The 21180-nt window shown below is 41.9% G+C and overlaps 1 protein-coding gene and 1 pseudogene across 2 annotated transcripts in view; one reads left to right on the top strand and one right to left on the bottom strand.

Moving 5' to 3' along the window:
* Positions 1 to 21180, top strand: part of LOC116463592 (voltage-gated potassium channel subunit beta-1) — a 494818-nt gene that overhangs the window by 118501 nt on the left and 355137 nt on the right. The window lies entirely within an intron of this gene.
* LOC116463596 (U5 small nuclear ribonucleoprotein 40 kDa protein-like) lies at positions 7875 to 8979 on the bottom strand (annotated as a pseudogene).

Here is a 21180-nt window from a genome sequence, read left to right as displayed (position 1 = left end):
GGCTCATGCCTATAATCCCAGTACCTTGGGAGGCTGAGGTGGATGGATTGCTTAATCTCAGGAGTTAGAGACCAGCCTAGGCAACATGGTGGAACTCTGTCTCTTCAAAAAAATACCAAAATTAGCCAACTATGGTGGTGTACACCTGTAGTTCCAGCTACTTAGGAGACTGAGGTGGGAGGATAGCATGAACCCGGAATGCAGAGGTTACAGTGAGCTGAGATCATGCCACTGCACTCCAGCCTGGGTAAGAGAGTGAGATTCTGTCCCACCCCCAACCACCCCCCAGAAAAGTAAGTCCTGAATGTGTAAAAACCATGTTCTCTATTAGCCAGACAGCATATAAAGTATCTATCAAACTGAAGATACTATCAATTGTACAGTGCACCAGTAATTTGTGTACTGTTAAGAAAGAAACACACTGCCTATTATCATTTAAAGAGACAACAATAAGAATACAGTTTTAAAATTTAAAAAATTTAAAAGGCTGTAAGAAGCATTACAGTTTAGAAATGTGAAAATATAAAAAATGTATCTTAGAGTCTCTAATACATAGTGATTATTATTTTATTCATCTAAATATTTTTCACAGAGTCTTGCACAGTACCTACAATATCTATTAAAAATCCATGTATTCATTCAACAAATGAATATAAATTCGGTGCCTATTATATGTTAAGCAATACAACATGGATACATCAAAATGTACTGAATAATGGAATTTTTGAAGTATATTTGCTTTTTGTAACATCAACGTATGCACATGAAGCTAGTGATGCTGTTGAGAAATCAGCTCAAGAAAACAGAGAGATGTTTTCTTTTTAAGACAGCAGAATTACCAAAAACTTGATCTCTAATGTAGACATTTGCTCCAAAGAAATTTGTACTGAGAAATGGAAGGCAGATAAACAAAAGTTCTCAGATCAGTTTCTTAGTCATCCAGGGACTTCTGTTACTTCTTTCACATTTCTGTAAAAATCTTGTTAAAGAATCACTTCTTGCCTCCATGACTGATGAAGATGTTCTTTCAGCTGTAATTTCTTTTCCAGTAGAAATAAGGCGAGGGATGATTTTCTATGAACACTTTGATGCTAATCGTATGAAATATTTTTATATGATTTATTATTGTAATTTACTCTTAAATTGATTTTTTTACACTTAAGAAATCTTCATATTATCCACTTGTATCTAATAGTATCCTAAGACATAAATAAGTTCCCAAAAGCAACATTTTTAAAGGAATATTTCCCTGATAAGCTCTCCCTCACACTCAGACTCTTGAGTGCAACAAATGACAAATAAAGCTCGTTTAGTCTCAATATCTTTATCTACAGGGATTATTATGCTGAAGATCTTAGGAAAATGGCAAAATAATGAGTTGGAATGCTTGAGCCCAATCTATATAATGGAAACCATATGCAATGTTATGCGGTGATTTTAAGCCTAATTATATTCAACAGTGATGTTTGGACCCTCCTCAGGAAGGAACTGGCAAGAAATTTAGTCAGGAATGACTGAGAGAACAGTTTTTGTTCTTGTTCTCTTTGGATTTCCCTTCTTGAGCTGTTCTTGCCGTATGGACTATCTGGGTATTTCTATTTGGTCTTTAACATGGTTTGGCTCTTTGTCCCCACCCATATCTCATATGGAATTGTAGTCCCCACATGTTGAAGGTGGAGCGTGATGGGAGGCGATTGGATCATGGGAGTGGTTTCTAATGGTCAGCACCATCCCTCTAGGGCTGTCTCGTGATCGAGTCCTTATGAGATCAGACGGTTTGAAAGTATATGGTGTTTCCCCCGCTTGCTCTCTTTTTCTCTGCTCTGCCATGGTAAGATGTGCTTGCTTTCCCTTCGCCTTCGGCCATGATTGTACGTTTCCTGCAGCCTCCTCAGCCATGCAGAACTGTGAGTCAATGAAACCTCATTTTTTAATAAATTACCCAGTTTCAGGTAGTTCTTTATAGCAGGGTGAAAATGGACTAATACAGTCTTCTTTCTGTTTCTGTTCAAAGTTCATTTTTAGTACAGTGCCCTGATCAATCATATTCCCAAAGAGGCCCTTTTTCCCTCTACTGCCCAAGGCTACTCATCCTGAGACTGGCTTTTCTCTGGGCTCGGAAGGCTTCCCAGCTTCCTGTTTCTCTTGGGGCCAAGCACACTGTGTTTTCTGACCAGCTGAATCTCTTCTCCAAACTGGGATGAAGAGAGGAATTAAGATCAATTGAACAATTTGTCCCTATGGGGTCTGCAGGGCCAATCGTCATGGATTTCCCTTCCTAAGAAATTTTTTTTTTTTTTTGCTAAGTGCAACATTTCCCTGAAAATGTGGCTTTACCTATTCTTATGGCTTTATGAAGTCATAGAGAAAGCAGCAACTGCAGTTACTGGCATTCCAGCTACTACTGTGATTGATACCTACAATTTCTGTTGCAAAGTATACTTGTCCAAGAATACTTTGAACTACATCCAATACAGCTTGGAGGTACAGGTCATTACTTGCAAATTGCCAAGTCCTGTTTAAGCCACAAAATGAAGTGTCATCCTGGCCGTGCTCCAGAAAGGGCAAATATGGGTTTTGGTATGATAGATACTACCCATCAATCAGCTATTTGTTGTTTGGAAATTGCTGGTGACAATTGTATCCAAATTTTGCCACCTGTTTTGCAGTGCACAGTTCAGCCTGGTCCTACCGTTCCCTACAATTCATGGGTTACATATAATGACATTCAGCCTCTCCTTGGTTTCCAACATGCTCCAGTTAACCATAATGCTCCCAACTTCCGTCTCATGTCATTACTTGGTGTGCACAACCCAAACATTGAGTCCTATTGGAACAAATGGAAAGCAAAGTGCAAGACCACAAGAGGAGTTTGTCATGATATGTTGGACTCATATATGGCCAAATTTATTTGGTGTGATTGATTTTGAAATGTTTTCAATTCCTTTTTGCTGCACATAGCAGAACAATTTCCTGTTAACTAATACGATGTTTTGACTCTTGGTTTTTAGTATGTTTTGGTATAAATATCCAAAGACAAATTTTTCAGTTGAATACATCTGAGAAACGAATTGTTCAATTGATCCAGGAATTACATACACTGCTTTTTGGGGGTGAGTGGGCTTTTACCCAATTATGTTATGTCTACCTTTGTGTGAGCTACACAAGGATAAGAATTTATAGTTGATTAAATATGTTGCCTAAGACTATTTCTGTCAACTCTGAGCACTGGCTCATAGTTAGAAACTTCACACACACACACACACACACGCGTGCACGCACACACACACACTGAAATCAGTTCCCATTTATATCATTTTGACCTGTGTCACCCCTTGCAGGAACATCCGTTGTAAGAGTAAGAATAGTCTATATTGGTTTCTCTCTTCTATAAATGTCATTGAATCATTGCTTTCCTGAAGAATCCTAATCCATATGACTACATTTTAAACACAAATTTCTCCCCAGTGGTCCTTTGGCAATGGAGAAATTAGCATTAAATATAAAGCAGAGTGCTTGAAAGAATTTCCTTGAGGGAAATTGGGATAGCAAGAGGGAAAGAGATTTATACTTTTCATTTAGTGGCAATATGTACTTTATCCAATTTTATATCATTAGGACCATTAAAGGGCAGGAATGTGAAATATGTCTTCTCTGAAGACAGTTCTTCATATTTGTATAGCATTTTCTGCTTTAAGAAGCCAATCGCAAGAAAGAGTCCAATGTGAATGTACTCTGCTGTTCAAAGTGTTTATTTCGAGGGCTCTTCATTTCCCCTACACCCTCCAGAGAGTTAAAACACTACATGGCCTCTAATCTCTAAGTACATAACTAACTGTCTTCTCTGGATAGTCAGTTTCTGAAAATTTCTTTTGAAATCAGTGACAAAAATGCCTAGCCTATTGGTGGATTCCATTTTGTAAACTTATTTTAACAAATCACAGATTTCTCTAGTATCTTTGTAATTATTCAATCTGACCAAGTGATTTCTGGGAGTAAAATATATTTGAGGCTGTGTATATCAGCCAAGGGTGTTCTTTAATGAGAAATCTTATCACGCACACCTTCTAAATGCATTTCAACTGCAGACAGGACTGGGTTTTGTATTTCTTGGCATTATGCCAAGAAAAATCTCTAGGAACAAGGTGAGCATTTGATACCCAGTGGATTCACACGTAAACTTGTCAATTTTCTTTGTATCTGTATTCATCAGAAGCTGTTATTAAACCACATACTATGAGCAAACACACCCTTAAGTCCCTCTGGTGGGGGATGTGTGACAGACAGAGGGACAGCAGAGTTTCATAACAGAATTTTGAAGCCTTGCCCTTCTGCATAATTCAAATGGCATTTTTTTTTTTTTTTTTTTGAGACAGAGTCTTGCTTTGTTGCCTAGGCTGGAATGCCATGGTGTAATCTGAGCTCACTGCAACCTCTGCCTCCCAGGCTCAAGCAATTCTTGTGCCTCAGCCTCCTGAGTAGCGGGGACTACAGGCACTCACCAACTCACCACCACAACCAGCTAATTTTTGTACTTTTTTTGGAGACAGGGTTTCGCCATGTTGGCCAGGCTGGTCTCAAACTCCTGACCTCAAGCAATCCACCCTCCTCGGCCTTCCAAAATGCTGGGATTACAGGCGCGAGCCACCACATCCGGCCATCAAACGGCATTTTAAAAAAGGGAATGAGGATGGTGACATGATTGATTACTTATTCCCAGGTCAGTAGTTAGTGGCAAGTGGCCACTGAGAGTAGATAGGGGCCTTTCTAGGTAATCAGAGGTAGTCAGCGTGAAGTCATAGAGTAGACAAGACAAGGGGATAAAACCGTAGGCCAAAGGACTGAGATAGGTCCTGGAAAGTCCCAGGGGAATACTGGAGGCAGAGAATACTCTCTGAGCTGGGTTTTGCTAGCCATGGAGAGAGTCCAGGGCATCTAATGCCTTTTAAGCTAGAGCAGTTCCCATCTACCCATGTGGCCCCACACAACTTTGCTAACACCTCTGGATGTAAAGGTCCTTCTGTCATCGGGCAGTTTCTTTCAGAAGCCAGTGTGGGTATTTTATTCACTTGTGGACCTTAAACATTTTGCTTCTAGGGAAAGACATGTAAGGCTCATTGTAAGCACCTGGCAAGTGTTTAGAAAAGGCTTCTCCTCTGGAGAGAAAGAAAAGCCTGGAAGATCTGAATGTCGGATGCCTCAATTCACTGCTGTCAACGTCTAAGAGGGGCAGGGACCCTGGTCACAAGGCCCTGCCACAAAATCTGTCAGTTGGGTGGAAATTGACTCAGCACTTTTCTTCTTAAGAAGCTCAGCCCTGATTTCACTCTCAGGGCAACAGAACCATTATCAAGATGGCCAGTGAGTTAACCAGGGTGTTTCCTAGATGAGGGAGTGAGGGTGTAATAAGACAATGGGAAGAAGAGGGTCTAAAAATCACACAAAAAATCAATGTCTGGAAGTGAAACTCCTCCTAGTTTTAACTAATTAGTTATAAATGTTACATACACTGGAAATGGGTTATGAATCATTCAGGTAATAAGAGCAATTACCGTCCAGTGGTCAGTAGGAAAGAAAATAGCATAGTTCATCTGGGTTTTACTTCCATGTCTATCCAACTGTCAGTGGGAGTCTCAGTCAAGCTCCTTAACCTCTCTGGGGACCTCAGTTTCCCCATCTTTAAATGACAGCATTAATTCTAAGTTCTTATCCAGTATTATTAACACTCTGTGTAACCAAAAAAGTGCAACAAATTGTATGCAATGATTAATTTTATATGTCAACTTGACAGGGCCACAGGGTGCCCAGATGTTTGTTTCAATGTTATTTCTGGATGTGTCCGTAAGGGTGTTTCCAATGAGATCAGCATTTGTACCAGAGGACTGTGTGAAGCGGATTGCCCTTCCTGATGTGAGTGGTCATCATCCAATCAGTTGAGGATCTGAATAGAACAAAAGATGGAGGAAGGCAGAATTCACTCTCTTTGACCAATTGATTGAGCTGGGACATTGGCCTTCTGCCCTCAGACAGTGACATATACCATTGGCTTTCCTGGTCCTCAGGCCTTCAGACTCGTACTGGAACAACACCACCAACTTTCCTGGGTCTCCAGCTTGCAGACTACCAATTATGGGACTTTTAAGCCTCCATAATCATATGAACAAATTCCTTGTAATGATCTCTTTATATTTACCTCCTATTAGTTCTGGTTCTCTAGAGAACTCTAATACATTATACATTTGGGGACAAAGATATTGCTCAAGGCTAGCCTTCTTATCTCCAATTTTACTCAAAATAATTTTAGGAACTAAACACTTGGTATTTTCTCTCTTTGTTCCCTTCAAGTAATAATTAATTTTTAGTGGTTTGTTCTTGGGTAGGAATTAGAAACATTATGTAGCTGACAGAGGGCTACATGCAGAGCTTATAAGGAGGAGCTGCTTTCTGCAGCCAGTTTCTTGATGAGAATTCAGCAGGAGGAGCTCTTTAGCTGTGTGAACAGCCATCAGAATGGTAGGTAGTTAGCAGGATCTACAGTATTCAGCAAAATAAAATTCTCCCAGCAGAGAATGCCATGCTTCTTTACTCATTAAGGAGTGGGTGAGCCCTTCCCTGACACCCTGAATGTTCCAGCCTATACTCAAAGTATCAATGGGAAATCAGGGACCCACATACCTACCAAGTCCTTTTTTAGGTCTCTTCTTTAAAGCTGGTTAGCTACCCCTATATATCAGTGTGTCTGAGGTCGAGAAGAGCTGGAGGGGCTGATATTTAGCCAATGTGGTCGCTGCCACTGACCCTCTTGTTCTCATAGCAGCCCAGCCTCCCATCAGGAGCCATGGAGCCACCAACACAGGGGTCTAAAAAGGCACCAGGAAGACTGGGCTTGGGCTGCCAATGAGGGGCATCTGTCAGTGAGCTTTCACTTTTAGAGGATATGGCAGCTTCTAGCTAACTTACCAGATGCTAGTTGTTGAACTCTTCCTTAAGTCTGCAAGTGGAATTCTTCAGGGAAACATGGTGTTTCTCTGGCTGCCACAATATTTATTTATTTACCTACTCAACTATTTGGTGGAGAACGTCACAGGGCTTAGAGTGGTCTCAGCCGAATTGTCAGCTCATGAGGCTTCTGATCTGTTGCAGTGAGTTTGGATTTTTACCCTTCAGGACTGTCATCAACAGAAAACAGAGGTGCTTTGGGTTTGTTTGCTTTTTTATTTTTAAGGCTTTTAATACAAAATCACTTAGAGAAATACAGAAAGAAAATATCATACAAGCCAGTTACTGAATAAAAACAAAAATCCCAACCAGCAAATTTGTCCGATTGGGCAGGCATTACAAAACAGGAAAAAAGAAAAGGAAAAAATAAAATACAACGTCCCTGAAGGCCGGGCACGGTGGCTCACGCCTGTAATCCCAGCACTTTGGGAGGCTGAGGCGGGCGGATCACAAGGTCAGAAGATCGAGACCATCCTGGCTAACACGGTGAAACCCCGTCTCTACTAAAAATACAAAAAATTAGCTGGGCGTGGTGGCGGGCATCTGTAGTCCCAGCTACTCAGGAGGCTGAGGCAGGAGAATGGCGTGAACCCGGGAGGCGGAGCTTGCAGTGAGCCAAGATTGCACCACTGCACTCCAGCCTGGGCGACAGAGTGAGACTCCGTCTCAAAAAACAAAACAAAAACAAAACAAAACAAACAGTCCCTGAAATCAGGCAGGTGGATTTTAGAGGCCACGGGGAGCTTGCCTTAGTCATCCTAGTGAAATGGGATAGCAGTGGTTTTTGGAATATGGCCACCACCTCCTCTCTTTCTTGCCAGTAATGGTCATCTGAAGGGAGGGTGCTAGGCTGGGCAACAAATATTTGACGTCACTTATGCAGTCTGAGGTCTCAAAGACAAGTAGTCTTGTAGTCTTCCATTCCATATCCCCAACAGTCTCTTGTCACTTGATGCTGAGATAATGAAGGGCTAGTCAGGGTGGAAAGCAACTTCATTGATGGAGCCAGCATGGCTGGGCAGCTTATACAGTATTCTCCTGCTCGTGGTATCCCACATATACACAAACCTGTCGGCTGTGCCAGGTGCTATTTTGCTTCCATCAGGTGACCAAGAACATCTTAGAAGGTTCTTTTCAAAGTTGTGCACATCCTCCTTGAACTATGTTTACACACCTCCCTTCGGGGGCAAATGGCCAGACATCCCAGACACGAACTGTATTGTCCATTGCATTGGACAAGAGATAAGAGCCTTCAGAACTTAAGCTCAGGCCAGTCACTGAATCTGCATGACCTGTCATGGTGTAGGTTAGTTTGTTTTGGCACAGGTCCCAGACCTTGATAGCATTGTCTATTCCACCAGAAATAATCTGATCACCTGTGTCATTGAAGGTCACAGCTAACACCTGGTACATGTTCTGAAACGTTTGGATGGCTGCTTTCTTCCAGAGTCCCAAAGCTTAACTGTGCCATCGTCACTGCTAGTGCAAACAAGCTGGCTAGATAACAGGAATTCACAAAGGAAGTATGTCCCTTTAGCCTTTTAACCCTCTTGCCTGTTTCACTATCCTACACAGCCACAGTTTTATCTGTGGATGCTGAGAAGAGCATACTGCCATCTGTGTTGTAATGCAGTTCCATCACTGCTCTACTGTGTCCCTTCAGTATGGCAGAGTTATCACAGTCACCATAGACATTCCACAACAGTATCAGTCAGTCAAATCCTGCAGATGCTAAGGTGGATCCGTTGGGGGTGGAACTTGGCAGCAGTATACTTCCCCTTCATGTCCAGAGAGCAGCATGATTGGGGCTTGAAGGGAGGAACACCTTGGAGGTCCTGCTTGCAGCAAAGCTACTGGTGTCGCCCGCTGCTGCCCGGCTCCAGGGCCGGATCCCACCACTCCCAACAGCAACACATGCCGCTGCCACCTGACTGGAACCAGCGGTAACTGTGGGCCCCTACGCTTCTGCTGTTCTATCATGGCGGCAACCGGATGGTGCTTTGGGTTTTTGAGGCCCACCTGCCTCCATTTTTGTGCCACTTCCTCCGTGGAGTTCTCCCATCCCTCAGTGCATCGGGTCCCCGTCGTGCCTCTGTCCCTTGCCCATCCTTCAAATCTACTTGCAGCTACTCCATAGCTTTTTGAAGGCAATATGGTGACTTCAACTTTATTGTGTGTGACAGTGACTTTTGTTGTTTTTCCAGGGACATCTGCATTTGAATAGTACGAAATCCATTAACTCACAAAGCAATTTCAGGCAAAAATTTGGGAGGAAACTGGGGAGTTCTTATAGAGTGGGGCTCATACCACATTTCTCCATGTTATGGGGCTCATACCACATCTCCCATACCACGTTTATGTGGGGTTCTTACCCTCAGTCACACATGGCCGATCCTGCTCACTATACCCAGGCACTTCTTATAATTGCCTGGGAAATAACTAATGCAAATTTGAATTTATGGTATTTTTATTTATTTATTTATTTATTTATTTATTTGAGACGGAGTCTCGCTCTGTCGCCCAGGCTGGAGTGCAGTGGCGCAATCTCGGCTCACAGCAAGCTCCGCCTCCCAGGTTCACACCATTCTCCTGCCTCATACTCCGGAGTAGCTGGGACTACAGGCACCCGCCACCCCACCTGGCTAATTTTTTTGTATTTTTAGTAGAGATGGGGTTTCACCGTGTTAGCCAGGTTAGTCTCGATCTCCTGACTTTGTGATCCACCCGCCTCAGCCTCACAAAGTGCTGGGATTACAGGCGTGAGCCACTGCACCTGGCCGATTTTAATTTTTTTGAGAATTTATCAAAAGCCATGGATCCTCATCCCATTTAAATGTACACAGGCATGCATATCTTCTTTTTTTTTTTTTTTTTTTTTTTTTTTTTTTTTTTTTTTTTTTTTTTGTGACGCAGTCTTGCCGCGTCGCCCAGGCTGCAGTGCAATGGCACGATCTTGGTGCACTGCCACCTCCGCCTGCCGGGTTCAAATGATTCTCCTTTTTCAGCCTCCCGAGTAGCTGGGATTATAGGCGCCTGCCACCATGCCCAGCTAATTTTTGTATTTTTAGTAGAGACGGGGTTTCACCATGTTGGTCAGGCTGGTCTCAAACTCCTGACCTCATGATCTACCCGCCTTGGCCTCCCAAAGCGCTGGGATTACAGGTGTGAGCCACTGCACCCGGCCCATATCCAAATTTTACATACAATTTTAGGAAGGGTCACCAGACTTCCTAGAGCTCATCTTGGGATCCCAGGGTTAAAGAAAGTTTGGTATTTGAAGTAAGGAGACCTGGATTCGAGTTTCCACTGTGATTTTAGGCAAGCTTTCCGTGTTCCTGTGAACCTGCTTTCTTGCCTGTAAAAGGAAAACCATAGACTCTATCAGTGGTTTTCAACTAGATATAAAACTGCAGGAATATATTGACCCTCACACTCATTTAGAAACTGGGGTTGAGAACTATGAGGCAAGGAGACCTCTACGATGACCTCTGGCTCCAGCATTCTTTGATTCTGAGGTTTTACTCCAAAAATCTCCACAAAGTTGAGAAGACACTCCTTCTACCCCTAGTTGGGAAAAGAGAAGATGTAGCACGACAGAGATGCCCAGAAGCCTGACTTCACCTTTCTTTCCACTCTGCTCCATTGTTTCATGGGAGAAAATGGAAGAAAGGGAGCAGAGCCCTTCTAGAGTTAATTCTCTTTGCATTAAGAGTCCATTGGATTGGGGGAGGATTTATCTATTCAACCTTGAAAGGATAGAGAATCTAATTTATCTTTATTTTTTGAGAACCTACTTGGCATATGGTAGGTACAGAATGAATGTGGTTTTTTACTTAATAAAATTATTTCTCAAGATTTATTATTATTTTTTAACTAAGTAATTGTAATGAGCATCTGCTTCTCCACTCTGGTGATTCTTTGAGAATCACCAATATAATATTATATAAGGTTTTATTTTTCCTGAAGTCATTGAAATAGATAGGAATTTATTGATAAATTGAAAATCAAGGAATATTTACTAGGCTTTTATTATGTGCTTGACACAGTTGAATTTTCAAAATAGTAAAGATTTAAGAAAAGGGTTTACAGTTCCATGCTAATACTATATATATATGTAAATACTACTTCTGAAAAAAATTATAGCCCATTTATACCTTTCCCTTCCATTCTAGAAGGGGGGATATAAAATTTTATAAAATTAAATACAATTTAAAAATATTCTTTATTATTCCCTGGTTTGGAACCGCCCTCCCACCCCCTCACTCCCGGCATTCTTCCCCTGCATTCTTCTGGCTAATTACTCTTGTTATTTCACGTGGAAGGACCCAGCCATATACATGTGTTTTGGGGTGGGGAAGCAGCCCATTTTGGACTCCCTCAGAAGGCACCTGTCATGGAGCTGAACTAGCTTCACTAACAGCTTTATCTTCTTGTCTACCTTTGCATGAAATGACTCTGTAAAGTAGAGTTCTGGCTGCATGCAATGAGGGGTAACCCCAGGCACCAAAGGCAACAATAGAGTGGACCGAAAGTGATGAGACTACATATTGCTTTGTCAGTGCTGTTGCTCAAAACTATTTTCACTCGGGAGAAGATTGAATTGCTTCAAATACTGAACTTCTCCCTTAGAAAATGTACAATTGACTGAGTATAAGGAAAAAACTACTTTTCATTCATGACCATAGTTACATTTTTAATGTAAATCATCCTAGTGTAGGTAATAATAAAAATGATTTATTGTATATTATCTATGTGGTAGGCTCCGTATTAGTCACTTTAATGCTGACATTGTATCACTTAACATATATTGAACATTTACTGTTTCAGATACCCAAGTAATTCTCTCAGCAGGCTTATTAGCTTGGTAATATTATTGCCATCATCCTCCTTCTATAATTGAGGAAATGAAGGCTTAGAAGGATTAAATAACTTGTCAGAGGTTACTCAGCTGATAAATGGTCAAAAGCTGGGATTCCAATCCAGCCTCTCTAATCTTATTTGTAATTCAGTCCTCATGCCAATCCTATAAAGTAGTTATGGACATTTCCATTTTACAGATAAGGAAGCAGACTTGGAGAGGTGAAATAATCAGGAAGTAAATGGTGGAGCCAAGCATGGAACCAGATTAGTCTGACTCATAAACCAATGTTTGTTTCATTGTGCCATACTGACTAGTTGTGGATTTAAAGCATGTTACCATGTAAAAAGGGAGGTACTTACGTATTTAAACTTTTAAAAGACTAGATATTTATTTTGGTTTGCCTAACAACTTTCTTTTCTTGGATATTCAGTATCAGAGGAAAATGCCTGGTACCTGGAGAATACCAAAAACAAAACAAATTACTGCTTACAATGATCCATTTTCTACTTTTTTTACAGTAATATTTAAGTGAATTATTCTGCCACAGATTTTTTAAATACAATCCAATAACTGCTTTTTGAACACCTACCACATGCAAGGCTCTGAGTTAGGTGCAATGATGATGATAGAGATGAGTAAAACATCGTCTGTCCTGAAGAACGAGGCAGGATTCATGCCTCACCCGGGAGACTAGACAGGCAAGTAAGCCATAACAGAGTGTCATGCAGGTCCCAGGGAGGGAGAACAGAAATGTCACATGAAGAAGGTGGAAACAGAGATTGGCCTTGAAGATGGTACATTAGTTTGTTTTGGTTGCCACAGCAAAGTACCACAGACTAGGTGACTGAGGAACGGAAATTTATTTTCCTCACAGCCCTGGACAATGGAAGTCTGAGATCAAGGTATAGGCAGGGTAGGGTTCTCCTGAGGCCTCTCTCCTTGGGTCACAGAGAGCTGCCTTCTGGTTGTGTCCTCACGTGCCCATCCTTTACTCTGTGTGTCTGTGTTGTAATCTCCTTTTCTTCAAAGGACTCCAGCTATCTTAGATTAGAGCCCACCCTAATGATCTCATTTTAACTTAATTACCTCTTTAAAGGCCCTGTTTCCAAATACAATCACATTCTGACATACTGAGGATTAGGAACAAAATCCAGCCCGTGACAGATGGGTAAACTATCAAGAGAGGGGAAGTCTAGGCAGAGGAAACAACACGAGACAGAGGTTAGGAGGGAGCATCGTGAAATGCATTTGGGGGAGAAATTAAGTAACCCAACATGATGGAAAAAATAATGGCATTTATGAGAGTTCCGAGTGCCAGGGTGAGAAGTTGATGCTTACATTGGTGGGCACTGGAGTGATTTGAAATTCTCTAGCAGTGGAGTGATTTGATAAAGCTCTCCTTGGGGACTATCAGTCAAACAATGATGCATTGGATTGGCTGGGAAGAATACGGAGAGAAGGTAAGGATGCCCTCTAGGAGGCTTATCTGGGAGTCCAGTCATGAGGAGATGAGGATGTGAATGAACAGGCCAGTAATGGTGGTAGGTACATGAACACAGTGAATCAGAGGAACTCCATCTTTGAATGATTCCATGGAGGCTTACCTCAGTGAACCTGGTGACTAGTTGGCTGTGTGTGGGGAGAAATGGAAGGAAGAGTTAAAAAAAGGCTCTAAGGCTTGATGAGTCAGTGGATGGTTTCATCATTACCTGAAAGAGGAAAGGCAGTGAGGTGGGGGTAGGGGGAGTAAAGATGTTGAACTCAATTTAGGACATGTCAAGCTTGATGTTCAATAGACAGGAATTTGAAAAGATGGGTCTAGAATATGGGAATGACACTGGAGTATATAAAATACTATTAAGTTATATGAAAAGCTTTACCAGGAAAGAAATTGGAGAGTTATTCACGAAAATGTTAAACTAGTTGTATTTGGGAGGCAGACTACAGTTTATTTGTATTCCTTCTTTTTACTTTTTAGTGTTATTCAAAATGTTTATCATGAGCAACTTTAATAACTTTATAATTATATTAGTGTGAGGTATCCATGTTTCTTAAGTCCCTATATAAGATGGGTTTAAAATCCCTATTCCCTCACTCATCCTAAGTCTAATACCTTCCGCAAGATATCTAAGAATTTAGGAGCCTCTCACCCAATTAGTTTGTGGATTGTCTAAAACTCATAGGCCCTGCTCCTATTTTGTATCTCATTTATCCAGGTACTGAATCAGAATTTTGCTTATTTTGTGAAGAAGAAATCATAAAAAGGCTCATGAAAATCCTTGGCTAATACTAGAATTTATTAAAATTCAGGAGAGATTGTGGGGCTTTACATTGCAGATGTGCAAATAACCTAACATTGACCTAGGGGCATCCTTCTTAAAGAGTCCCTCAGCCATTTCTACCAACTCAGCCTAAGTTTATGCCACTCATCTCTACTTTTCCTCAAGTGGACACTTCTTCTTCACCCTTATTTTCCAAATTCCTTCCATTTTCTTAAGAAAATCAATTTAGCCTTCTTTATATTCTACTCATTCTTTCCAGGGTTGGGTTCCCTCTCCCCACGCCGAGTCTTATCTTTTCTACCCAAATGTCCCAACAAAGTATCTTCCTAAAGTAAGACCTTTTTTTTTTTTTTTTTTTTTTTTTGCAGAGTCTCACTCTGTTGCCCGGGGTTAGAGTGCAGTGGTGCCATCTCGGCTCAAGGCAACCTCTGCCTCCCAGGTTCAAGCGATTCGCTTGCCTCAGCATCCTGAGTAGCTGGGATTACAGGCGCCTGCCACTATGCCCAGCTAATTTTTTGTATTTTTATTAGAGACCAGGGTTCACCATGTTGGCCAGGCTGGTCTTGAACTCCTGACCTCATGATTCGCCTGCCTCAGCCTCCCAAAGTTCTGGGATTACAGGCGAGAGCCACTGCGCCCAGCCTACAGTTTCATTCTTAAGAAGAATTTCAGTTCTAGCCTTTAATATATTTTTTACCGTACAATAATTGATTTAAAGAGTACTTCAAAAATAACTAAATGTTGGACATCATGGAGAGAGCTGAGACCATCTGGGAAGAGTATACAGAGTCGAAAGAAATGAGGCCTTGAGGAGCGCCACGACAAGGGGTGGAGTTGGGGCATAGAGAACCCCGGGAGGGAGACAAAGAAACATGAGGTAGGAGGATCAGGAGGGTGCAGAGCCAAATTGAGGGAGGTGAGGGCTTTGAGAAGCGGTGGGAGATAAGTCTCAAGCAACAGGGTTCTGAAGAATAAAAATGGAAACAAAGTCATTGAGGCCATGGGATTTGGTACAGTGGTGCTATTAGGACCCAGACCCAGGATCCCTGTTGGGATTGTCACATTCACTGGAGGACTTGTGACTACCTGAAAGAATGGGAACACTCCAGAAATCCTACACTAACCGTATAAAACCAGCAGTGCATGGTTTGTGTGCTACCAGAGAACCCCCGAACATTGAAGTTGACTTGGCTGAATGTGTGCTCAGCTGTCCCTAGCAGCTCACCTAGTAGCCAGCCTGGCTTTGTGCCCTGCTGTTTGCCCATAGCAGCCTCAGATGCCATTTTCTCTCACTCATCTCTCCCCAGTCGCAGGGATTTGTAGTACAGAACCTAGGCCCTTGACTCTGCAATTTCCTGACTCTGTGAACTCAGGCAATCACTTCATCTCCTGGACTCAGTTTCCTTATTTGTTAGTGGTAATGAGCATAATCATACATGCCATCTGGGCCTCCCAGGGTCATTATGAGAGTGACATGAGAAAAAGTCTAAGTATAAATGCTCTGTAAGTGCTTACAAAATACGTGACCTTCAACAAGTTATTTAATTTTGGTGACCCTCAGTCCCCTTATTTGTAAAATGGGGATAATAATTATACCTACCTCCTAGGATTGTTGTGAGCTCTAAATAAGTTAGTATACATAACAACCATAGAGCAAATTGTGACACTTAGCAAATGCTATACATGTGTTAGCTAGTATTATACTATTACTATTATTGTACAAGTGGTGATGTATTTATCTATATACATACCATTTTTTTTGTCCCCCATAGGATCCAAGACAGTCCAAAGCTTATACAATACAGAGAGATGACTTAAATTAGAATTGGGTGAAAGATGGTTATTCCTTCTGTTTTCATGCTCCTGCCTCTACTCCGCAACCACCTTCCATTCTGTTTTCTGCCAGTTTGATTCTGCCCCTGCCAGGCCTGGCTTGGATCCGTTTGTAGCATCTCCAGGCTCCCTGTTCTACCAAAAAGAATCTTAAATTCTGTCCAGCTCTGTTTGGGGCCAGAGTGTGATTAGTAAGGAAGTGGAGAGAGACCAATAGAGCTCTCAGGGCTGGAAGGCAGGCTGGGGAGAATCTCTTAAAGAAGGAGATACTGCAGGGTGTTTGGAGGCTAAGAAGAAGTTGCCAGTGGAGACAGAGGAATGGAATATGCTGGCTAGACAGATAATTGATGGAAAGAGTGCCTGGAACAGCCAAAACGGCATGAGTTCAAGGACACAGGTATCCTAAGAACAAAGTTGGCTGGATTTTAAAAACAGTCTTCATAAATCAAGTGAAACAAAGCTGTCTATCTTTTTAACCCAGGATGATCAAAATATCTTTCATGGTAACTCCTCTTTGCCTTCCTCCACCTGCATGTAAGTAAGGTCGGTTCTAAGCAAAACTGGGAAGTCTGCCAAAGTGTATCCCCTCCTTCTCCAGTCCCCTTTCTCCTGTCTCTTGTCCCATACTGGTTGGGCCATTTTCCCTCCCATCCCTGGGCTCCTATGCTCCACAGGCTCATGTCTAACATACCAGGCTCCAGATCCAGTCAATACTGATGGAGACCAACTAAGTGGCAGGAATTCTCATGCATATTATTTAACATTACAGTACCTCCATATCTCTGTTCTCATAGAGGAGACAAAAACTCAGGGTGGGTGTAAAGCTCAAGACCACACAGGAAGAAAGTGGCAGGGGTAAAATTAAAACCCAGGGTTCCTGAAGACTGCTCTAGAGGCCTTTCCACTATTCCCCACTAAGTCCCCACCCATTGTCTTCAGTGACCTTCATTGACACTCCACCCACTTTAGCAAAGCTCTTCCCCAGCTCATGTGACCTTCAGTCTTCAGGGCTGAGCGTCTTCTATGGTTCTAGGTTCTGATATCCCTTCTTCCACTCACAGCCACCTTTTCTACTAGCAGGCCCATGCCCATGTCCCTGTTACCTCCATAGCCACCTTCCCGCCTCACCATCTCCGAATTATCAACAATTTCCTGGGCTTCACTTTCTCCCCTAACCAGCTGGGGAGGCACAACTTTACCTCTATTCTCTTAGAGTTTTTCTGACTAGCCTGAGAATTAAGTTGATGTCAGATAGGAGAAAAACATACAAATGTATTTAGTGTCACTTTTATGTAGTGTGGAAGCTTTCATAAGGAAATGAAGGCCCAAAGACCCAGCTTGAGTTGAATGCTTATATAATGAATTGGTTAAAGATTAGTAAGTTGAGAAAATGTGACAAGGCTAAGGGGCTTGGGCCAGAGCAGTTAATTGGGTAGAGAGGTAACTAGGAAGATAAGGGTTAGTGTAACAAGGTTTGTACAGATTTCCCTCAGCCTCAACTTCCCATCCTCAATGATAGGAGTATTTTTTTTTTCTGGTATAGGGAGGACACCTTTCAGATGGGAATTTCATCTTCTATTTTTAAGAAGAGGAAGAGTGATCTTCTTGTACCTTCTGTTTTTCAAGTACCTTTAATTCAAGATTGTCAATATGCCAGTTGGCACCTTTTGGGGGCAATGTGTTCGGAACTTCTCTATAACTAAACACATATAGGCCATCCCTGCAACTTCTGTACTGATATCTTCCCCACTTCCTTCCTTTCCTTCCTTTGGCCTTGCAAATCCCAAGTTTGGGAAATCTAAATATTCTCTTCTCTGCATCTATATAGGAGCAGCTGCTGAGCATAGTGCGGAAAAATCTCACTTTGCCAATCAATTGGCCACAAGTCTCCAATGACCAGCCTTGCTGGGGGGCTCAATTCAAACCGATGGTCCTTTTCTTGAAGTCTTCAGTTCTGTTTTACTTGCTACTTTAGTATTTCATCTCTCTTTTCAAGTTCCCTTCTTTTGCCCAATTCCATGACTCCAATCTGAAGAACTTGCCTATTTTTTTCTGGGGAGAAATTACAGGCCATCTTTAAAGGATTGCCTTTAAAATTTAGCTTTTTAATCCACAAAATTGTCTGTATTAGTTGTTCCTGTACTATTCCTTTCCACCTCTGTAGCATCAGTGGTTCCCTTCCTGTTCAAAGCTGACATCTCCCTCCCAGGCTGTGCTGTGGACCACATCTCTCCAGACCTGGCAGCCTCTGTTGTCTTCTTTATTCCTTGTTCCTGCCTTCTGTCACTGCCCTCTCAGAATACAAGCCTGTGCAAGTGTTTCCTTTTTACAGACAAAATGAAACTCCTCTCCTTTTGCACTCTGTCCCACTAGCTGCTGCCTGTCTCCTTCCTAGACCTGTCCTGCCTGCTTCTGCCTTCTCATTTCTGTTCAACCTCTTACCTCCTTGCACCCTAGCTTTCATCCCTCTAGGAACACTGCCCTCTACAAGGTGATGTGTGCTTTTACTAATAGCTAAGGGAGAGGTTTCAGGCCTGGCTCTCCTTGTTCTTTGAGCCCTCCCTCCCTTTTATAATCCTCTCTTGAGTTTTAGGGCATTGTTTTTCTGACCCTTAGCATCTTTTTTTTTTTTCTTTCTGGAGATGGAGTCTCACTCTGTTGCCCAGGCTGGAGTGCAATGGTGTGATCAGAGCTCACTGTAGCCTCTACCTCCCGGGCTCAAGTGATCCTCCCACCTCAGCCTCCCAAGTAGCTGGGACCACAGATGTGCTGACCACCACACCTGGCCAATTTCTTTTTATTTTTTGTAGAGACAGGTTCTCCTTATGTTGCCCAGGCTGGTCTAGAATTCCTGGGCTCAAGCCATCCTCCTGCCTTGGCCTCCCAAAGTGTTGGGATTACATGCATGAGCCACCCTGCTGGGACATCTCAGTGTCTTTGAATCCATCTTTGAATGAGTTCTCTTTCATCATTGACCCTCCACCTTGGTATTTCTCAGAGATTCATGCTTGGCTGGCTTTCTTTTCCCTTTATACACTCCCCATGAGTTGACTTACATTCTTAGTAAATGAACTACCACTTATAACTCATAGCTCTGAAATCTTTGTCTCCTGTCCATTTGTCTTTTCTGACTGCCACATCCATATTATCATTTTTACGTATCTGTGAACTGGATAATTCTGCCTGGATGATTCACAGTCACTTCTATTCAGCATGTCTAAAACATAATTAATATTTCTTTATCTCCCCATTCCATCCTGCTTCTTGAACTCTCCCTCCCTATTTTCTGGAAAACAGTATGATGAGGTACACAACTACTCAGATCGGAAACTTGGGCATCCTGCTGGACTCATCCTCAGCCCTGACCCCTGCCCTCTGTGCATCTGGCAAGTCATCAAGTCCTGTTGACTCCACTTCCTAATGATCTCTTGCATCCACATTCATCCTCATGACTTCTTACCTTAACCATCGCAAAGCCTGATCTCTCTTATTTCAGTTTTGCCTCATTTTACTCCATCACCCATGGTGAAGCCAGTGATTTCAAATGCCAATCAAATCAGGTCATTTCCTTACTTAAAAATCCTCAGTGTCTTCCCTGGCTTACAGCTTCAAGTCTGGATTCGCTAGCACAGTATACATTCCCCTTCATTGGTTCCTTAATTTATAGCTTAATTTCTCATCAATTTCACTCCTTTGTACTTCACAAGCTTATGCTGAACTATGTGGCATTTTGGGGACAGAAACATCTGTCTCAAAAATGTACAGGCAATATGGGACCCTTGGTGGGCAGAGCAATACACCATTCATTCTCTTTTATAGCTTCATGTCCTTTCACACATTGTTCTCTCAGAGAACGTTCTCCCATTCCCTTGGTGAATTTCTATTAATATTTTGGGCATCTCAAGATTACCTACTTGGATAAGTCTTTTCCCAGCTTCCCTTGGTAAGTTTATATTTTATGGCTTATCTCATTGTGGGTTTTTTTTTTTCTGATTATAAATGTCATCACTCTAGAAAATTTTGGAAAATGTGGAAAAATAAAAAATAAAAGTTGCCTACAATTCATTCCCCCAGAAATTAATTTCTTGGCATTTTAGTGGACCTCCTTTTGGTATATTTACCATAAATATTTACATATATTTGGAAACCAGTATTATACTATATATTGTTCTATAGCCTGCTTTGTTAAAAAAAAGTCATGGTAAATATTCTTCAAAGGCTTGACATTTAATTTAAAAAATTGATTCTTCTGATTTCAAAAGAAATGCATGCTCATGTAAATAAAAATGCAAACAGTACAGAAATTTACAATTTAGAAAAGCAAAGTCCTTCATAATCCTGTCATAGGTTTTAAACAGTTTGTTAGCATACTCTTTCAGACTTTCCTATGCTTCTACTAATTTCAGTATATATTAAAAATTTATATTGTGGGACAATATGCTTCATCTATTCTGAAACTTTCTTTTAAAATATACTTAACAACGTATGTTTGAAAATGTAAAAACGAACTTTAATGGTGTCTCAGTTGTAATCATCATTTTACATTTTTCTCTTCTACTATACCCTGAGGCCTTGGAAGAAAGCTGTTTTCCTGCAAGTGAACTTAATTTACTGTTTTCTGAGTAATTTGGGAGAATATTAGACAGATAGTTGTGATCACTTCTCCTCAGAGAACTCCTTGCCCACTGGAGGAGGGTGAGTCGTGGTGGGCCCTGGCGACTGATCATGCTTTGCAGCTGCTGCTGGAGTTGGCTGACAAGGTCTCTCCTTGGATCTGGAGCCTACCTTGACTCAAGACAGGTTCCTCCAACCACAAGCCCGAGGATGCCCTTCTCCTGCTCTCTAAAAGTGCCGGTGACACTTTGTCCATGTTGAATGGTCCTCTTGTCCCATGACTCCCTTTATTTGACACATTCTCAGCTTCTGTTTCTGACTAGGAGCTGTAAACTTATAATCCCTCTTTTTGGTTAAGAGGAGAATCACTGGAGCCCAGCTGATGGGATCACAGGGCTAAGGAGTCCAGAGTTATTTGAATCCCTGTGTAGTCCAGCTAACCTGTTCCATGATGAGAGCTGCCTGCCTAGTCCAGGGAGCCATCCCAGAGACATAAGCCTTCCTTCATCCCAGAGAGAGGGTGTGTGAGTAAGCAGCCACCCACTGGCATTGCCAGAAGAAACAATGGATGGTGGGTGAGGAGCTCCGTGT

This window comes from Hylobates moloch, unplaced genomic scaffold (genome assembly GCF_009828535.3).
Source record: "Hylobates moloch isolate HMO894 unplaced genomic scaffold, HMol_V3 SCAFFOLD_43, whole genome shotgun sequence".
Classification (NCBI taxonomy): domain Eukaryota; kingdom Metazoa; phylum Chordata; class Mammalia; order Primates; family Hylobatidae; genus Hylobates; species Hylobates moloch.
The sequence above is the reverse complement of the archived record's forward strand: the minus strand, read 5'-3'. Positions and strand labels throughout refer to the sequence as shown.